General features: G+C 45.8%; 1 protein-coding gene across 4 annotated transcripts in view; it reads left to right on the top strand.

The window, feature by feature from the left end:
- The first annotated feature begins 8,506 nt into the window (after positions 1-8,506).
- The window catches only part of CTNND2 (catenin delta 2), a 794,124-nt gene continuing 785,339 nt past the window's right edge, over positions 8,507-17,291 (top strand). For 2 of the 4 annotated variants that reach the window (XM_075826902.1, XM_075826899.1), the window contains exon 1: positions 8,508-9,074. The gene's annotated coding sequence lies outside the window, so the exon portion shown is untranslated. Of the gene's footprint in view, positions 9,075-17,291 lie in introns of all 4 variants that reach the window. The other 2 variants (XM_075826901.1, XM_075826900.1) reach the window with 2 other exon arrangements.

The raw sequence follows: 17,291 nt of genomic DNA, 5'->3' as shown, positions 1-17,291 counted from the left end.
ACTGGTTCAGCACCATGGACAGTGACTTCCGCTCCGAAAATCCATGAACCTGTAAAAAAAAAAAGACGTTCTGACTTACCGATAACTCCGGTCCGACCTCCCGTGATGACAGTTAAGTCCAAGTGACAGCTGCAGCCAATCACAGGCCAAGCACAGGCTGCAGCCAATCACAGGCTGCAGCGGTCTCATGGACTGCGGCGTCATCCTGGGAGGTGGGGCCGGATGACAAGAGTGGGACGCGTCACCAAGGCAACGGCCGGGAGCCCGGACTGGGGGAAGCAGGAAGTTCTTGGTAAGTATGAAAGTCTTTTTTTATTCACAGGTTGGTGTATATTGTGTTCGGCATTCACTGTCGAGGGTGCTGAAAGAGTTACTGCCGATCAGTTAGCTCTTTCAGCACCTTGGACAGTGACGGCCGTCGACTAGCCTCATCTCTATGATGGCGGCTGCGCGAAAATCACGCAGCCGCGCATCATACACGGATGACACACGGAGCTGCCAAGTGCCTTTTGCGCGCGCAAAACGCAGCGTTTTTTGCGCGCGCAAAACGCACACGCTCGTGTAAATGAGGCCTTACACTGACTCTAGGTATGCTTTTGGCATCGCCCACAATTATGGGCCCATTGGTAGTAGGAACTTTATTGGATCATCGGGTAAGCCAATTGAGAGAGCAAGAGAAGACAGAACTGACAACAAGGGTATGTGCAGCCAGGTGTCAGTAAATTGGCTTGTCCCTGGATACAATAATGCCACCACTAGGTTTGTAGCAGCCGGCATGATGTGCGCACGGCATGACATAGGTAAAACAGCAAAGGTACCTGTGAAAAGTGCAGCCCGGCCAGATTACCTGTCCCAGCGACTGCAGAACATACAACTACCTGAGGTAGAAGTGTATGACAATGTGCTCGTATGTGTAGACCTGTTCTCAGGGTGGCCTGAAGCCCGGCCGGTATCTTCCCCACTGCAGACGTTGTGTGTAGTGACAGGGGAACAGTGTTATCCCAAGTATTGACCTGGTGTTTGTACAATGATAAGATGTCAGCAGTTCTCCAGATGTTATCCCAAAGTTAGTTTGTTTAATAACAATATTCAAAAAGTGTTGTGGGAATATTGAATACTGAGGTTAAGTTTTATATAAAGTTCTGGACCAGCCTTAGAATTGGACTATTGGAGGCATGCGTCAGTATTATGTTTGTGTAAATGATAACTTCTCAGTGCAAGTAGATTCCCATTTGAAAATATTTTTGTTGTGAAAGGAAAATTTTAGAGAAGAGAATTCTGTGCAGTGTATATGTGTATGTATAGATATATAAAAAAAGAAGAATCAGTTTGTAGGTATCAGTTTTAGTTACTGCTCAGTGTGAACGTTTAACATAAATCTGTCATTGTTAATGTTTTTCTTCAAGTTAATTATCTGATTAAGATCTAATTGGTATGTTGCAGGCTTTACAGCTGATGCTGCTAAGTTCTGTTAGAGCTGTTTTATTTGCCTACAGAACAGTTCTGGCAGACTGGTGCCAACCTTATCATACCCGACTCCCACAAAGAGAAGAGACCTTGAGAGGCCTTCCCAGGTAGAACGAACCAGAGTAGGTGGGGAAAATTGGTTTGAGACACTTGTCAGATAAACATGTGGAATCTGTGTATATTTCTGTGAATAGGAGATGTTCCAGGTAATCCGCTGAGAATAAGGTATAAATCCTGCTGGAAAGTGTAAACACCAAGTTCAAATATAATGTACCCAGTAATCACACATCTTCTAGGTGCCCTGTCCAGTGGAACAGAGAAGTTTTTCTTATATAAAGGTGTTTGTTTGATGTAGTTTAACTCCTTAACGCCGAAGGACGGATATATCCGTCCTCAGCAGCTGCTAGTTCGCGCAGGAGGACGGATATATCCGTCCTGTGATGGCGCGGGTACTGAGACTGTACCCACGCGATCAGCGGCAGGAGCACGGCTGTTATACTCAGCCTGGCTCCTGCTGCAACTACCGGAATCGAAGCGCGCTCCGATTCCGGCAGTTTAACCCATTAAATGCCGCTGTCAATAGTGACAGCGGCATCTAATGTGTTTGACAGAGGGGGGAGCTCCCTCTGTCACCCGATCGGCGCCCCCGCAAACAAATCGCGGGTCGCCGTCGGGTTTCCATGACAGCCGGGGGTCTAACAAAGACCCCCAGGTCTGTCTTCAGCATCTGCCTGTTAGGCGATGTCGGAGGCATGACCTAACAGGTTGCCTGTCAGTTTTACACTGACAGGCAATAATGCTTTGGTATACTAAGTATACCAAAGCATTATATATGCGATCGGCACATCGCATAGTGAAGTCCCCTGGTGGGACTAAAAAAAAAAAAGTAAAACAGTTAAATAAAGTTTGTGAAAAAATAAATAAAAAAAATTACAGTCAAAGTCAAATAAAACTACTTTTTTGGCCCAAAAAGTGGTTTTATTTAGTAAAACTGTCAAAACAAATCACACATAGACATATATGGTATCCCCGCGATCGTAACAACTTGACCAATAAAATGAACATATTAATTAAACCGCCGGATGAACGGCGTCCAAAGAAAACGCAAAAAACCACGTCAAAATTCTCTCTTTTCTCCCATTCCCCCCATAAAAAATAAAATAAAAGTTAATCTATAAGTCCTATGTACCCCAAAATAGTACTAATGAAAACTACACATTGGCCCGCAAAAATCAAGCCCACATACGACCACATCGACGGAAAAATAAAAACGTTACGGCTCTTGGAACGCGGCGATGCAAAAACAAGCAATTTTTTTCTAAAAGGCTTTTTATTGTGCAAACGTAGGAAAAACATATAAAACCTTTACATATTTGGTATCCCCGTAATCGTGCCGACCCATAGAATAAAGTGAACATGTTATTTACGCTGCATAGTAAACGGTGTAAATTTATAACGTGAAAATTAATGCTGGAATAGCTGCTTATTTTCAATTCTCTCCTAAAATAAAGTTAATAAAAGTTAATCAATATGTTATAAGCATCTAAAAATGGTACAATTACAAAATACAAGTCGTCCCCCAAAAAACAAGCCCTTATACGGCTATGTCGACGGAATAAAAAAAGAGTTACGACTCTTGGAATGCGACCGTGAAAAAACAAAAAATAATCCTTGGTCATTAACGTGCAAAATGGCCCGGTCATTAAGGGGTTAAGGGCCTGTCATTATTATTGTATGTACTTAGAACAACGTTTATAGTGTATGCGGATGATGTTATCACCAGATTAGTATTTATTTTAACAATTGACAAGGGTTGGGGGTCCCCGGAAAGTGCCAGTAAACATGAACTAGAAGACATTTAATATGATGAACTCCATCACTGAGATGCGGCAGGCGTAGCCTAAGCCAATACAACGCGTTTATCATGAACTGACGGCAGTGTCACAATTCTAAGCAGCCGCCCAGACAAGTAACTTGCCAGAGGAAGAGGATAGATACGGAGGGTTTGTGGTAGTCACAATAAAACTCCACTAATCCATCTACGTGGGAACTCACCCCAGGCTCACAGCATGAGGTGCTATGTACAGCCCGGTGACGTATACTAAAAGAGACGGTGTCTGACAGATGAGAAGGACCAAACCAAGTCCTGATGACATCAGCAAAGATCAAAGTAAAGAGCAAAGACCTGAGTGAATCCGTCAGCAGTATCCAAGTGTTTTAATAAGTAAGTGACCAGGTGGAGGATAGTAATAAATCCCCCACTGGACACCACTGTGTAGTTTGACTCCACGGAAGAACAGAAGACAGGAGAAGAAGAGGACGATGATGTACAGGACTGGCAATGAACTGATGGGACCCAAAACCTGAGGGTGATAGCATGAGATTGGTGATAGCATTATATTATTAGTTGAGGCTCTATTGTTTATATTGTCTGAGGTTTATAATTATAATGTGTGTAAATATGCTGCGGCACTGCAAATTACGATCTGAGGAGTTTTATGTGGAGGTGTGAGGTGAAGGTCACTGGTTGTTGTCACTCATATGTAAGAAGTACATGGCAGCAATGAGAGCCTGGAGGTTATGTTACCCGGGTGTCTTTAGGTTTGGGGAAGATGCTGCCCATGACCTGTTGTGTCTGCAGGGGTAAAAGTTCCATTAGGACAGTAAGTGACAGTGCAACAATTATTACCATTAATAAAAATGTAGACTGGATTAACTATATATATTACAACAGCGGTTTGTAGATTATACCAAGACAACCATCCTGTATCCTGAGGAGAATAGGGAAAGTTAGGACCACTCCGAAAACTCCTCATGAGGAGTAGCTCGTCTCAAGCTGGTGAAGAAATCCAAAACCCCTACCCGCCTGGTTCGAGTGGTCAGTGGTATGTTGCTATGCAAGACTCAGGGATAGAGTAATCAAATTTTTAGGGGGGACTGTCAGGGATCATTACCATGTATATTGTTTGCAAGAATATTATCCTTACATATATATATATATATATATATATATATATATATATATATATATATATATATATCAGTATATTACACAAAGAGATTGGATCTATGGAACACAAAGGAGTCTGCATGAGGGAAATGCCTATGGAGACACTGCCCCTGGAATGCAAGAGGAGTGTACAGAAGAACTTACAGCTGAGGAGCCGATGGGGCTTAAGCATGTCCCTCTTTCCTACAGGGAAGTTTCTTTGTATTTCTTTGTTCAATAAAAAAGTTCAGTTCACTTCCTATTTGACTGAGGGAGGACGTGTACCAACTAGTCTGTCTGGTGTACTTTTTCCACCTCGTCTGCACAGAACATCATAAGACCCATTGCAAGCAATGGGCAGATGTTTGCTGACGTATTGGAGCTGTCTTTTCAGGCGTAATTCGAGGCGTAAAATGCCTCCATTACGTCTGAAAATAGTGTCGTGTTCACATACCCTTATTCCCTAAACCGGGTAAAGATCCCCAGCCCTGCCCCAGCTATCGCCTCATCTCCTTGCTCAACGTCTACCTAAAAATATATGCCACGTTGTTCGCTAACAGGTTAAATAAACACCTCTCTAAATTAGTCCACCCAGATCAGGAGGGGTTTGTGCCGGGTCGGGATGTCCTCGTTATGGAACATCTTATGGCCTCCATTCGGAACAGCGCGGATATTAAGGCCATTCTCATAGGTGGGACTGAATATGTGTTCTGCCTTTTCTGATGACCTATTGGTTTATCTAACGGACCCGCATGTATCACTTCCCTCGTTGATGTACGAGCTGTCCCGCTTTGGAATATGGTCCAATTTTAAGATTAATTTCTCCAAGTCCGAGGTGCTGAATGTATCCCTTCCACCCTCGACACTATCGCTCCTCAAAAATAATTTCCCCTTCTCCTGGCCTGTTAGGGGAATAAAATATTTGGGTGCAAGTATAAGCTCTGATCTCTCCCAACTGTTCACCAATAACTTTGTCCCTTTACTGGCCAAATTTCGCACAGACCTGGCCTCTTGGAATAAAAAGGAATTCTCCTGGTTTGGCTGTATTAATATTATTAAAATGTCACTGTTCCCCATACTGCTCTACCTCCTGCAGACGATCCCTATCTCTATCCCATCCTCTGATTGGCTACGTATCCAACAATGTTTTGGTTCCTTCATATGGCCAGCGTGTCGTCCTCGCCTGAGTAGGACGATTCTTACTCGTTCCAGGGGTGCGGATGGGGTTGGTCTGCTGCCTTTACTATTTGGCGTAAAGTCATGCTCGTGTCCTAGACTTTTTTCACAATCATGACTCTAAACTCTGGGTCCGTTTAGCCCAACAGCTTTGTACTCGTACCCTTTCTACTCTGCCTTGGACCCTGTATGGGAATAGACCGACTTCCGCCTCCTTTTCCATACCCTCTTGGCACTGCGGTCCTCTGGGAGGATGGGCTCACTCGTTGACCCATTGGGTCCTTTGACCCCCGTCACTGACAATCCTGCCTTTCCGGCCGGGGAGGCAAGTCTCTCCTTCCTGGGTAGGTATTCCACCAACCCCATGTACTTCACTCAGGTTCTCTCTGATGTATCTCTGCTCCCACTGGCCACGATCTGCTCAGCTGATACACCGTCACCACATCACATATTTGCATACTCCCAGTTAAAACATTTTTATAGTGTCACTAAGTGCCGGCCTCATCTTCACCGGCCGCTTACTGACTTCGAACGGTTATGTGTTTCCACCCGGTCCCCTGCACACGCCATCCCCATACTCGATAAACGACACCTATCCCAGCGATCCCCTCATCTCCCATCCATCTGCAGGGCGTGGGAGACAGAATTGAACGCAACATTCTCTGATGCTCAATGGAGACAGTGTTTCTACCTTTCCCAGAAGGCCTCAATAGCCATCTGAGCCCAGGAAACTAGCTACAAATTTATTTCTACATGGTATCGAGTTCCCACTGCCCTGCATATATGGTACGGGGGCTTCTATGTCTCACATTTGGTGGAGTTGCCCTAATTTGCGGAGTTTTTGGGAGGCGGTTCTTAAAATTATATTGGAAGTTACTGGGGTTTCGGTCCCTAATTCTCCTCAGGCGGTCCTTTTATTCATGTTCCCTATGCCGCTACACATTTACAAATGTTCCTTAATTAGACATCTCCTCCAAGCCGCCAAATCGGTTGTCCCTCGTAGGTGGAAAACTGCAGTCCCTCCACTGTTGGATGAGTGGTTCCAGGAGGTCGCTTTGATACAGCGAATGGAGCACCTTCTGGCTCATTCCCCGGCCACTTCTATACGGTACAAGGATACTTGGTCTCACTGGCTTATGTTCCTCTCTTCTTCCACCTATCGCAATGCAGTGACCTGAGATATTCATCCTCCCCCATGAGACTTCATCACCGTAGGGACTACAGGCCGGTGTATTAGGGTATGTTCACACGTGCACATCCGTTAAGGCTGAAATTACGGAGCTGTTTTGGGAAAACAGCTCGTGAATTTCAGGCGTAATGGCAAGTGCAGGCGTTTTTCGCAGCGTCCATTACGGACGTAATTGGAGCTGTTTTTCTATGGCGTCAATGGAAAACGGCTCCAATTACGTCCCAAGAAGTGACATGCACTTCTTTGACGCGGACATCTTTTTTACACACCATCTTTTGACAGCGGCGCGTAAAAAAAATGGCCATCTGCACAGTTCATCGTAAAACCCATTCAAATGAATGGGCAGATGTTTGCCGACGCTTTCAAGCAGTATTTTCGGCAGTAAATCCAGGCGTAAAGCGCCTGAATTACGTCCGTAAATAGTGCGTGTGAACATACCCTTAGGGTTTGTTTGCTCCAACCACATCTGTGACAGGCGCATGGTTGCTTCTTCTAATTTTATCTATGATATTCCGGTGCTGGAGTCCAGGTCCGCCACGACCTCCCTTTCTTTTTCCTCTACCCGTGTTTGTTTCCCATTCTATCTTTTCCTTCCCTTATTGTGTCTATTGCGAGTGGTCATTACTTCCTGCGATTACGCTTACTTGCTATTACCATTGCATTTTAGGATGTCTGGGTGGCTGCATTGGGGTATTTTCTTTTCTTTGTGTTACAATGCTCACTTCCTTTAAGCCTCCTCAGACTTCTGTGGTTGTATTTTGCGCTTGTTACGGCTTGTGATGTTCACTCTCCTGTTTGGGCTGCGCCCTTATTGTCATGTTCTTTTTATTAAGGGGACACATTTTTCCGATTGTGTGTGTACTTGTTTATATTAAAATCAATAAAATTTTGAATATGAAAACAAAAATGCCCCCCATTGATTTCAATGGGAGGCGGAGGCGTTTTTTTCCCGCGAGCAAAAAAAACGTCTCATGGGGAAAAAGAAGGGACATGCCCTATCTTCAGGCGTTTACGCCTCTGACCTCCCATTGACATCAATGGGAGGCAGAGAAAGCGTATTTCGCTGCGTTTTTTGCCCGCAGCGCTCAATGGCCGCAGGCGAAAAATGCCTCGAAAATCGGCGTGCAGGCAGATTTTCCGCCTGCAAAAAACTCAGTGTGAACCCAGCCTAAGAGTATGTTCACGTTACAGATTTTCCAGCGGCTTCCCGCATGGAATAGCCTCATTATAATTCACTGGGGCTATTCCACAGCTTTTCCGTGCCGAATATGTATCAATAAAAGGTATACAGCAGATTTTAGAGTTAGCAGCATGGACATTATTTCCCGCTCTTTTTTTCCACTGCATGGCAATAAAGTATAAAACCCCCTTTCAGTCGCATAGGACGCAGAGCTGATTTGATGAGACTGCATCCTCGTCAAATCCTAACTGTGTGAACACGGACTACTCAGACTATGTAGAGGCTTACTTGTTTTTTTTTTAATGATGATGGAATTTTACTGTCAATTGAACAATGACTTGCAACCCTCGACACTCATTTGTATGTAGTTTTGCACCGTGTGGAAGTTAATGATGTCATGCCCACACGTCGGGGTTGTGTTTTCGGAATCGCCTCATGTGTACCTGTTCTTAGAATAGCGCGTTAGCAGAGCTGACAGTCTGTCTATCCATTCAGTAGAGAGCGCTGTCATTCCGTGGCCAGGCGCCTCCGTCATTTCATCTCTATGGAAGCCACAGCATTCATCTTCCATGTCTCGTCCACAGCTTGTAGTTACTTGTCTCCTCCCCTAGCCTTGCTGACAATTTAGAGAAAAGGGGCGGCGGTACGGCTTATCTTCTCCAATTGAGAGGAGCAGCTTCTCCTCAGCAGCAGCGCCGAGACACAAGAAGAATTTGATCACGTCTTCATCTCATGACACGCTAGGCAATAGCAGAAAGACGAAACGCCGGTCTCCTGGAATTAAGCCCGTGGCCGATGAATTCATCACCTATTCCGCTTGGAATCTGGACATTTTGAGGATAAAGATATAGAGAGAAAAAGAAAGGAGAAGGCGGGATGGGAAGGTGTGGGTTGCTGTAAGGAAAAGACCCGCAGCAAGAGGGAGGATGCTGCTTCTGCATCTCTGCAAGGTCAGGATCGCCCTTTGAGACAGAGCAGCCACCATCAGCACCGTCACTAGCGGCAGCTCTGGAGATTTCATCGTCTCGCCTTTGTGCTGGCTGAACACCTCGGAGAATATTCTGCGGCCTTCGGTAAGGAAAATATTCAGAGATGTCTTTGTTATCTGCTCTCGGGGGGCGGACGATTGGTTTATCGTGTAAAATAAGCTGCAAATATGTCCAGTGTCACGCACGGTCCAGCACTGATGATATGCATAGTCTATGGTGCTATTGTTATGGGGGATAGTCATGGCGCATGGAACAGGGGTTGCTAGGCTGGCGTTAGCATTTTACTCAATGTGAAGATTGCTTTTTTTTTTTTTTTATATATTTTTAGTTATTACTGGTGTGTGGAGAACGCCCCTCATTCTTTATAAAATGAAAATATTGGAGGTGCAATGGAGGAGGGGATGGAGGGAGCCCATGTCCCCAAACATGTACAGCAATGATAAAAACCACAAGGCTTTCACTATTAAAATAATGTTGGTTTCAGCTTCACAGAAAATTGTAAACATGCAGTCAAAATATAGGTCTCCCAACCACAATAGTGTATTCAGTCGTGAGAGAAACGATACATCCTCCGGCCATTTTGAAAAAAAACCAAACCAAAAAACAAAATAACCAACCCTTTCAGCATGAAAACATGGCCTCCCTGATGTTGGTGGTCACTGGACGCTTCTCTGTAAATGAGGTGTTGTTCACAGGGGTGTTTCTGTAAATTGAGAACCTCATGTGATATTTTCTTGCTCGGGTGCTGTTTCCCCATCGTTGCCTAGCCGGGACCATCACTGCATTCCCACAACTTCCGGGGCTGTGAGAAATCCAGGGACATTTTGTCCAATGGGCCTTGAAAAGTCTTGAATATTAGAAGTGTAAAAAATGAATACCATATAGGTACCGGATTAATAAATATGTTCAATTATCGGCCAATAATAGAAATTTCATGTGATTAAACTCTTATATAATTTTCTAATTGTTTCTCTCTGCACTGTCTTCTGCTTTTGGCCTTGTGAAATTGCACATTATATTATACATTCACCGAGGATTTGCCATAAATGTCTAATAGGTGTTGGTCCCACGCGCCATTGTGGAGAATAGGGTCCCAACACCACCGTCCCGTCCGGTGAAGTGTCTGCTGCATCCAGGTGGAGAGCAAATAAAGAGGCGGCCACCCATGTACGAGGCTCTCTCCATCCACTTTTATGGGAGTTACGGAAAAAGAGGAGCATGCGACTGTTTCCGTCTTGGTTGTGGCGGCCTCAATTGGGGTACCCCATTTTCCACATGGTCCCAGAAGTGGTACACACTCCTATCAGATATTTATGGTATATTCTGTGGCTACGCCATAAATATCTGAAATGGGAACATTCCGTTAACCCTTTCCTTGCCAAGAACGTACAGTATTTCATACGTCACGGATATGTCCTTGGTCCTAATGGTTCTAAGCTCAGTCTAGATCACATCTTGGCTTTAAAACAAGGCCAGGGTTATGGCTCCAGCCACGATCTAGCTTGGACTTGAGCAGGCTGAATGGGCAGCTGCATATGCAGAGTCAACTGCGCTATTGATTCCAACAAAATGAACGAACCCTTGAACAACAGCGACAAACGGAAACCATTGGCACCGGATCTGTCACCATTGAAATCAATGGTGATGGAAATGGAAGACTATGGTTTCCTTTTGTCAGTCAGGACTCCATTCTGAAGGAAAGCTCAGACGGAACATCGGAACGCAGAGGTGAACGAAACCTAAGGCCTCATGCACATGACCATATTTTTGTCCACCCGTAAATACTGGCGTAAATACGGGTCCTTGGTCACACGTATTCGACCCATATTGCACCAGTATTTAGGGACCCGTGCCCGTAAACACGGGTCCGGTGTCACCCGTATTCCACCGGTATTTACGGGCACGTTTTTGGCTGCAAAATTGCACTGCACTAATCGGCAGCCCCTTCTCTCTATCAGTGCAGGATAGAGAGAAGGGGCAGCCCTTTCCGTAATAAAAGTAAAAGAAATTCATACTTACCCGGCCGTTGTCTTGGTGATGCGTCCCTCTTTTGACATCCAGTCCGACCTCCCTGGATGACGCGGCAGTCCATGTGACCGCTGCAGCCAGTGATTGGCCTGTGATTGGTTGCAGCAGTCACATGGGCTGTAACGTAATCCCAGGAGGCCGGACTCGAGGAAGAAGCAGGGAGTTTTTTTTTTTTTTACAGTTTTATCTATATTGTGATTGGTAGCCACTGTCCAGGGTGCTGAGACAGTTACTGCCGATCGTTTAACTCTTTCAGCACCCTGGACAGTGACTATTTACTAACGTGGCCTAGCAACGCTCCCGTAATTACGGGAGCCCCATAGACTTCTATGGGCTGCCCGTGCCGTTATTACGGCCTGAAATAGGACATGTTCTATCTTTTTCAACGGCACGGGCACCTTCCCGTAAGCATACGGGGAGGTATCCGTGGCCAATAGAAGTCTATGGGCCCGTAATTACGCTAGTTTTTACGGTCGTGTGCATGGGGCCTTACACACAGTAAAACCTTAATACCATTCCTAAGTTCATGAATTTGGAACAGGTTTCAAAAACCTACGGCTTTATTCACACGAGCAGGTACGTTTTGCGTGTGAAAAAATGGAACGTTGCGTCAGTGTGGGTTCCATGTGTCATTCATTTTTCTCGTCTGCAAGTGCTTTCTGGTTTTGCATTTTTTTTCTGCATTTCTTTATCAACTGGTGTCTGTGTACTGGCTGTCTTTTTCACACACCAATAGATTTTAATGGGCGAGTGCGATCCACAAAAACGGACCAGAATAGCACATGCTGTGGGTTTCTCGCAACGGACACGTGAAAAATAAAGGATGTATGAATAGCCCTATTGAATTTCATGGGTCAGTGTGCTGCGCATTGTTAAAAGACTACATAGGTTTAGAGTCAGTTCACACAGTTTTTTGGTGCGGAAGTCACGTCGGAATCAGTGCCAAAAAACTTCCGAAATTGCCCCCTATTGATTTCAATGGGATCCAGAGGCATTTTTTTTCCTGGGCGGCTTTTGACCTCACAGGAAATAAATAAATAAATATTGGCATGTCCTTTTATGCTAAGGTTTCTGCCCTGACCTCCCATTGAAATCAATGGTAAGCAGAAAAAAATCTGCGACACTCGATTCTGAGCGTTTTTTGTCTGCGGTCCTTGCATTTGCTTAAAAGAACGCAGTGAAAACATGGAAAAAACGCAGGCAGTTCAAAATCTGCCTCAAAATTCTTAGGGCGGGTTCACACATGGCGGAATTGCACTTAAATTCCGCTGCGGACACTCCGCAGCGTTAATCCGCAGCGGAGCCGTTTCTACATTGACTTTCACTTTAATTTAGCAGTGTTCGTTTACACGATGCGTACAATTCCGCTGCGGAGCATAGGCTGCGGAGCGGAATTTGGTGTCCGCAGCATGCTCTGTCTGTTGCGGAGCAGTGGCGGACTCATGGCGGAATTTCTCCATTGACTTCAATGGAGATTCAAAGTTCCGCAATGAAGTCCGCAGCTGTCATGCACATGTCATGTGTGCTGCGGATGCGTCTTGCTTTTTTTACTTGACATTTCTTCATTCTGGCTGGACCTATGTATTTCTAGGTCTACAGCCAGACTGAGGAAGTCAATGGGGCTCCCGTAATGACGGGAGCGTTGCTAGGAGACGTCAGTAAATAGTCACTGTCCAGGGTGCTGAAAGAGTTAAGCGATCGGCAGTAACTGTTTCTGCACCCGGGACAGTGACTACCGATCCCAATATACATGTATCTGTAAAAAAAAATGAAGTTCGTACTTACCGAGAACTCCCTGTTTCTGTCTCCAGTCCGGCCTCCCAGGATGACGTTTCAGTGTAAGTGACGGCTGCAGCCAATCACAGGCCAAGCACAGGCTGCAGCGGTCACATGGACTGGCGCGTCATCCAGGGAGGTCGGGCTGGATGCCGAAGGAGGGACGCGTCATAAAGACAACGGGCGGTAAGTATGAATTTCTTTTACTTTCACTAGGGAAAGTGCTGTCCCTTCTCTCTATCCTGCACTGATAGGGAGAAGGGAAGCACTTTTCCCGCAGTCCGCAGCAGCTAGTCCGCATCAATTTTCTGCACATTTTGTGCAGATCCGCAGCCGTAATCCGCAACCCGGATTAGGTGCGGCATTGATGCGGACAGTTGCGGAGGAATTCCGCCATGTGTGGTCATGCCCTTAAAGGAATTCTGAGGCAGATTTTTTTCTGCTTGCAAAAAACTGTGTGAACAGGGCTTTACACATCCTTTAGGCACCATGCACACGACTTTGCCCTTAATCACGGTCCGTGCTCTCATGAAGTAAGGGAGCACGGTCCGTAAACTAAAAAAATAGGACATGTCCTATTTTTTACGGAAGGTTTCTACAGCGCAGACACCTTCGCGTAAATATGGGAAGGTGTCCGTTAGATATAGAAATGAATGGGTGTGCATGGGGCCTTAGGGAGTATTTTTAGCCGAGGAGAGTATAGAATTTGTGATAATTCGATTCAACAGTACACAGGTATATGTGATGTTAAAAGCTCCCTATGTAGGAAGGTAAGTATTTATGTATAACTGATAACATTGCCCCCATACGTAAATAAAATAAATTCAGTATATACATATATATGAGGCTCTGTTCACATCTGCGTTGGGGTCCGTTCTGATGTTCCGTCAGAGCTTTCCATCAGAACGGGACCCTTAGCCGACACAAACGGAAACCAGAGGTTTCCGTTTCCATCACCATTGAGTTCAATGGTGGCGGATCCGGTGCTCGTGGTTTCCGTTTGTCTCTGTTGTGCCCCGTATCCGTCGTTTTGCCAGAAGCAATAGCGTAGTCGTGTGCATATTCTGTACCTGTGTGTATTATTTATAGGTATATAATGCATCGCTATGACAAAGGTAGTGTTTATAAGTATATACACATATATAGTGTGTCATCAGGGCCATATGACCATTACATGGTGCCCTAGACCCGGAGGCCGAATGCTACACTTCTTTTTGGTAACAATAATATGTAAATAATTGTTACATTTATAGGGGTTTTCCCATTTTGGACATTTAGGCCTCATGCCCACTTCAGTTATTTTCTTACTTCTTCAGTGTCCTACACTTGTCCGTTTTTGACGGAACAGTCTCGGTCATTTAATTAATTTGGTCCGTTGAAACAACGGACTGCACACGGAATCCATCCGTGTGCAGTGCGTGTTTCACGGGTCCGTCGTTAGCGGCCGTACGATGGCTAACGGAAGTGTGCATGTGGCCTTAGGGATATCCACGGGATATTCCATTAATGTACGATAGATGCGATTCCCACCTCTAGAACAGAGTCTCTGGATCATGTTCTACCTTGCTTGGCTCCCTCTCATTCCCAGCCACTTCCTGATGAGGTGGTCGGGAGTTACGGAAACGGCAGAGCTCTGTGAGTTACGCTGATTCCGTAACTCCCATAGTAGCGAATGGGAGTTATGTAAACAGCGTAGCATGGTTAACTACGCTATTTCTGGAACTCGGGCGCTACTGAAACAGCGTAGTTCACCCCACTGCGCTGTTTCTTTAAGGCCTAATTCAGACGAACGTATTATACGTCCGTATGACTTCCGTTTTTTTAATGGCCGTCACATGGATGCATGTATTTCAATGGGGCTGTTCACACGGCCGTTGTTTTAACGGACTGTGTGAAGGGCCCATGAAAATATAGGACATGTCCTGTTTTCATCCGTTTTCACGGATCCCTCAATAGACTCAAGTCTATGAAGGATCCGTGAAAACGGGTCCCGCACGTGTGCGACTCGGATGTGAAAAATGGCCGTTTTTAATGTTCGAGTTTGCACTCGTTCGCGTGAATCTGGCCTAACTCCCATTCACTTCTCATGTGATTCTCATGTAATAGCACCTTCTTATATGCTGTTGGCCCTTTTGTTGGCACTCCGCTGACCTTTTTGAGGGGTAGTCTGCAGACATTGTTTAGGGGAGACATTCTCATGGTATTGTTTTTGGAGGCACACCACTGGCCTTGTTAAGGCCATGTTCAGACGTAGCAGAATTTTTCCGCAGCAAATATTGGTGCAGATTCGGGGCAATTACGCAACGAATCTGCACCAACATTTGCATATTTGACAGGTAATTCAGACATTGCAGATATCACAGCGGACTTGCCACAGATTTCAGTTTTTGCATTGCAAAGGCTGAATTCCGCAGTGAAATTCCGCTGCTTCTCCGCAATGGAATGAGCATGTTGCGGAGGGAAAATTCTGCACCGCAGCCTGATTTCCGCACAGTTATTTTCTGCAACGTCTGAACTAAGTTTACTAAAAATGCATAGAAACAAATGAAAAAAACGGCTGCTGCAGAATTCCACTGCGGACTATCCTCAGCGGAATTCAACAGCAATTCCGCCACATCTGAATGTGCCCTTATGGGGGCATTTTTTAAAGTAGGGAAATATACACATACAAACGTAACTGCATTCCCAAACATTCACTGGCCCCTTACCTCAGACTTTTTTTTATTGCAAAGGGGAAACTCTGTGCTAGAGATCTTTGATATGATCCCAGGGTCCTGATTTATTAGCATCTCTTAAGAGAGATCAGAACTTGGGGGCTGACGCAGAATTGTTTCTGTTAGGCCGTATTCACACAAACGTAGTTCACGGCCATGATATGCGCGTGAAAATCACGCGCGTCGCACGGACCTTAAGGCAATGGTGACATTCAGACATTCCGTGTTTTTCACGCAGCGTGTGTCCGCTGCGTGAAACTCACGACATGTCCTATACTTGAGAATTTTTTGTGCATCACACACCCATTGAAGTCAATGGGTGCGTGAAAATCACGCGAAGCACACGGACGCACTTCCGTGTACTGCGCGTGATTCGCGCAACAGTAGATCAAGAAATGAAGGGAAAAATAAAACCACCTCCTTCATTTATTTTTCTAAACCTCAAAACCGCGTGTCATAAGGAAGGCATATGTGTGAAAATCACGCAGCCACGCACCAAACACTGATGACACATGGAACTGCAACGCGCACAAAACGCACACGTTCGTGTAAACTTCGCCTTAGACACAGGCAGGCAGTCTGTATTAGGCCGGGTTCACACTGAGTTTTTTGCAGGCGGAAAATCTGCCTCAAAATTCAGTTTTGAAGTTTGAGGCAGATTTTCCTCTACCTGGACGCAGATTTTCGCTGCGTTTTTCGCCCGCGGGCATTGAGTGCCGCAGGCATAAAACGCAGCGAAATACGCTTTGTCTGCCTCCCATTGATGTCAATGGGAGGTCAGAGGCGTAATCGTGTGAAGATAGGGCATGTCCCGTCTTTCTCCCGCGAGACATTTTTACAGTTCTCGGATAAATCAATGGGAGGCATTTTCGGACGTTTTTTGGCGAGTTTTGCGGAGCGGTTTCTGCGTCTGGGAGCTGAGGACCCCTGGCACCTACATTACACATCATCATTCTCTGTGCTGCTGATATCCTGTAACCCTGCCGCTGTGGATCCCTAAACTCCCTGAAGTGCTTCTGGTAATAATTCAGTACACAGGGAGACTGCCTGTGTCTAACAAAAATAATCGCCCACAACTCGCCCATTTCCTCCCGCCAAAGCCACCAAAAAAAACCACAGTATAGGTAGTCACATATAGTGCAGCCCCCTGGCACCTGCCCTCTGGTGTCCAGCAGTAAATATAGTAAATATAGAGTGTTATTGAGCAGATCATAAAGCATATGATCCTGTCTCTCACCAAATTCTGATGATGCCTCCTCACTATCTGGGCACAGCAGGAATTGAGCCCTGTGACAGGTGTATAGAGGTTACCCAGATACAGGAATCTACAGTGAGACTGTAAGGCCTCATTCACACGGCAGGGTTTCCCGGCCGGGTGCCGGTCGTTCATAAATCGGCCGGCACCCGGCTGCATTAGGAATGATAGACCCCTAATGGGGCTATTCACACGACCGATTATTTGACGGCCGGGAAATCCGGCCGTCAAAAAATAGGACATGCTCTATCTTTGCCCGGGCACCCGGCCGCCCGGCATAGAAGTCTATGGGGCCGGGTATTACACGGCCATCACCGGAATGTGTTCCGAGTGATGGCCGGGTTTCCCGGCGCTTGTGCTCTATCTCCTCCTCCTCACAGCGCAGAGTGCATGTGAGGAGGAGGAGTTGATGCCATTCTGACGAATGGCATCGCTGTACACTGTGTTGCAGGGCCGGGGTGTACAGCAGGTGGAGGGAGCGCTGCGCTGGCTCCCTTCCCCTGCTTGTTAAAAGCACCCTGGCTCGGC

The sequence above is a fragment of the Rhinoderma darwinii genome, chromosome 5 (assembly GCF_050947455.1).
Source record: "Rhinoderma darwinii isolate aRhiDar2 chromosome 5, aRhiDar2.hap1, whole genome shotgun sequence".
Classification (NCBI taxonomy): domain Eukaryota; kingdom Metazoa; phylum Chordata; class Amphibia; order Anura; family Rhinodermatidae; genus Rhinoderma; species Rhinoderma darwinii.
The sequence above is the reverse complement of the archived record's forward strand: the minus strand, read 5'-3'. Positions and strand labels throughout refer to the sequence as shown.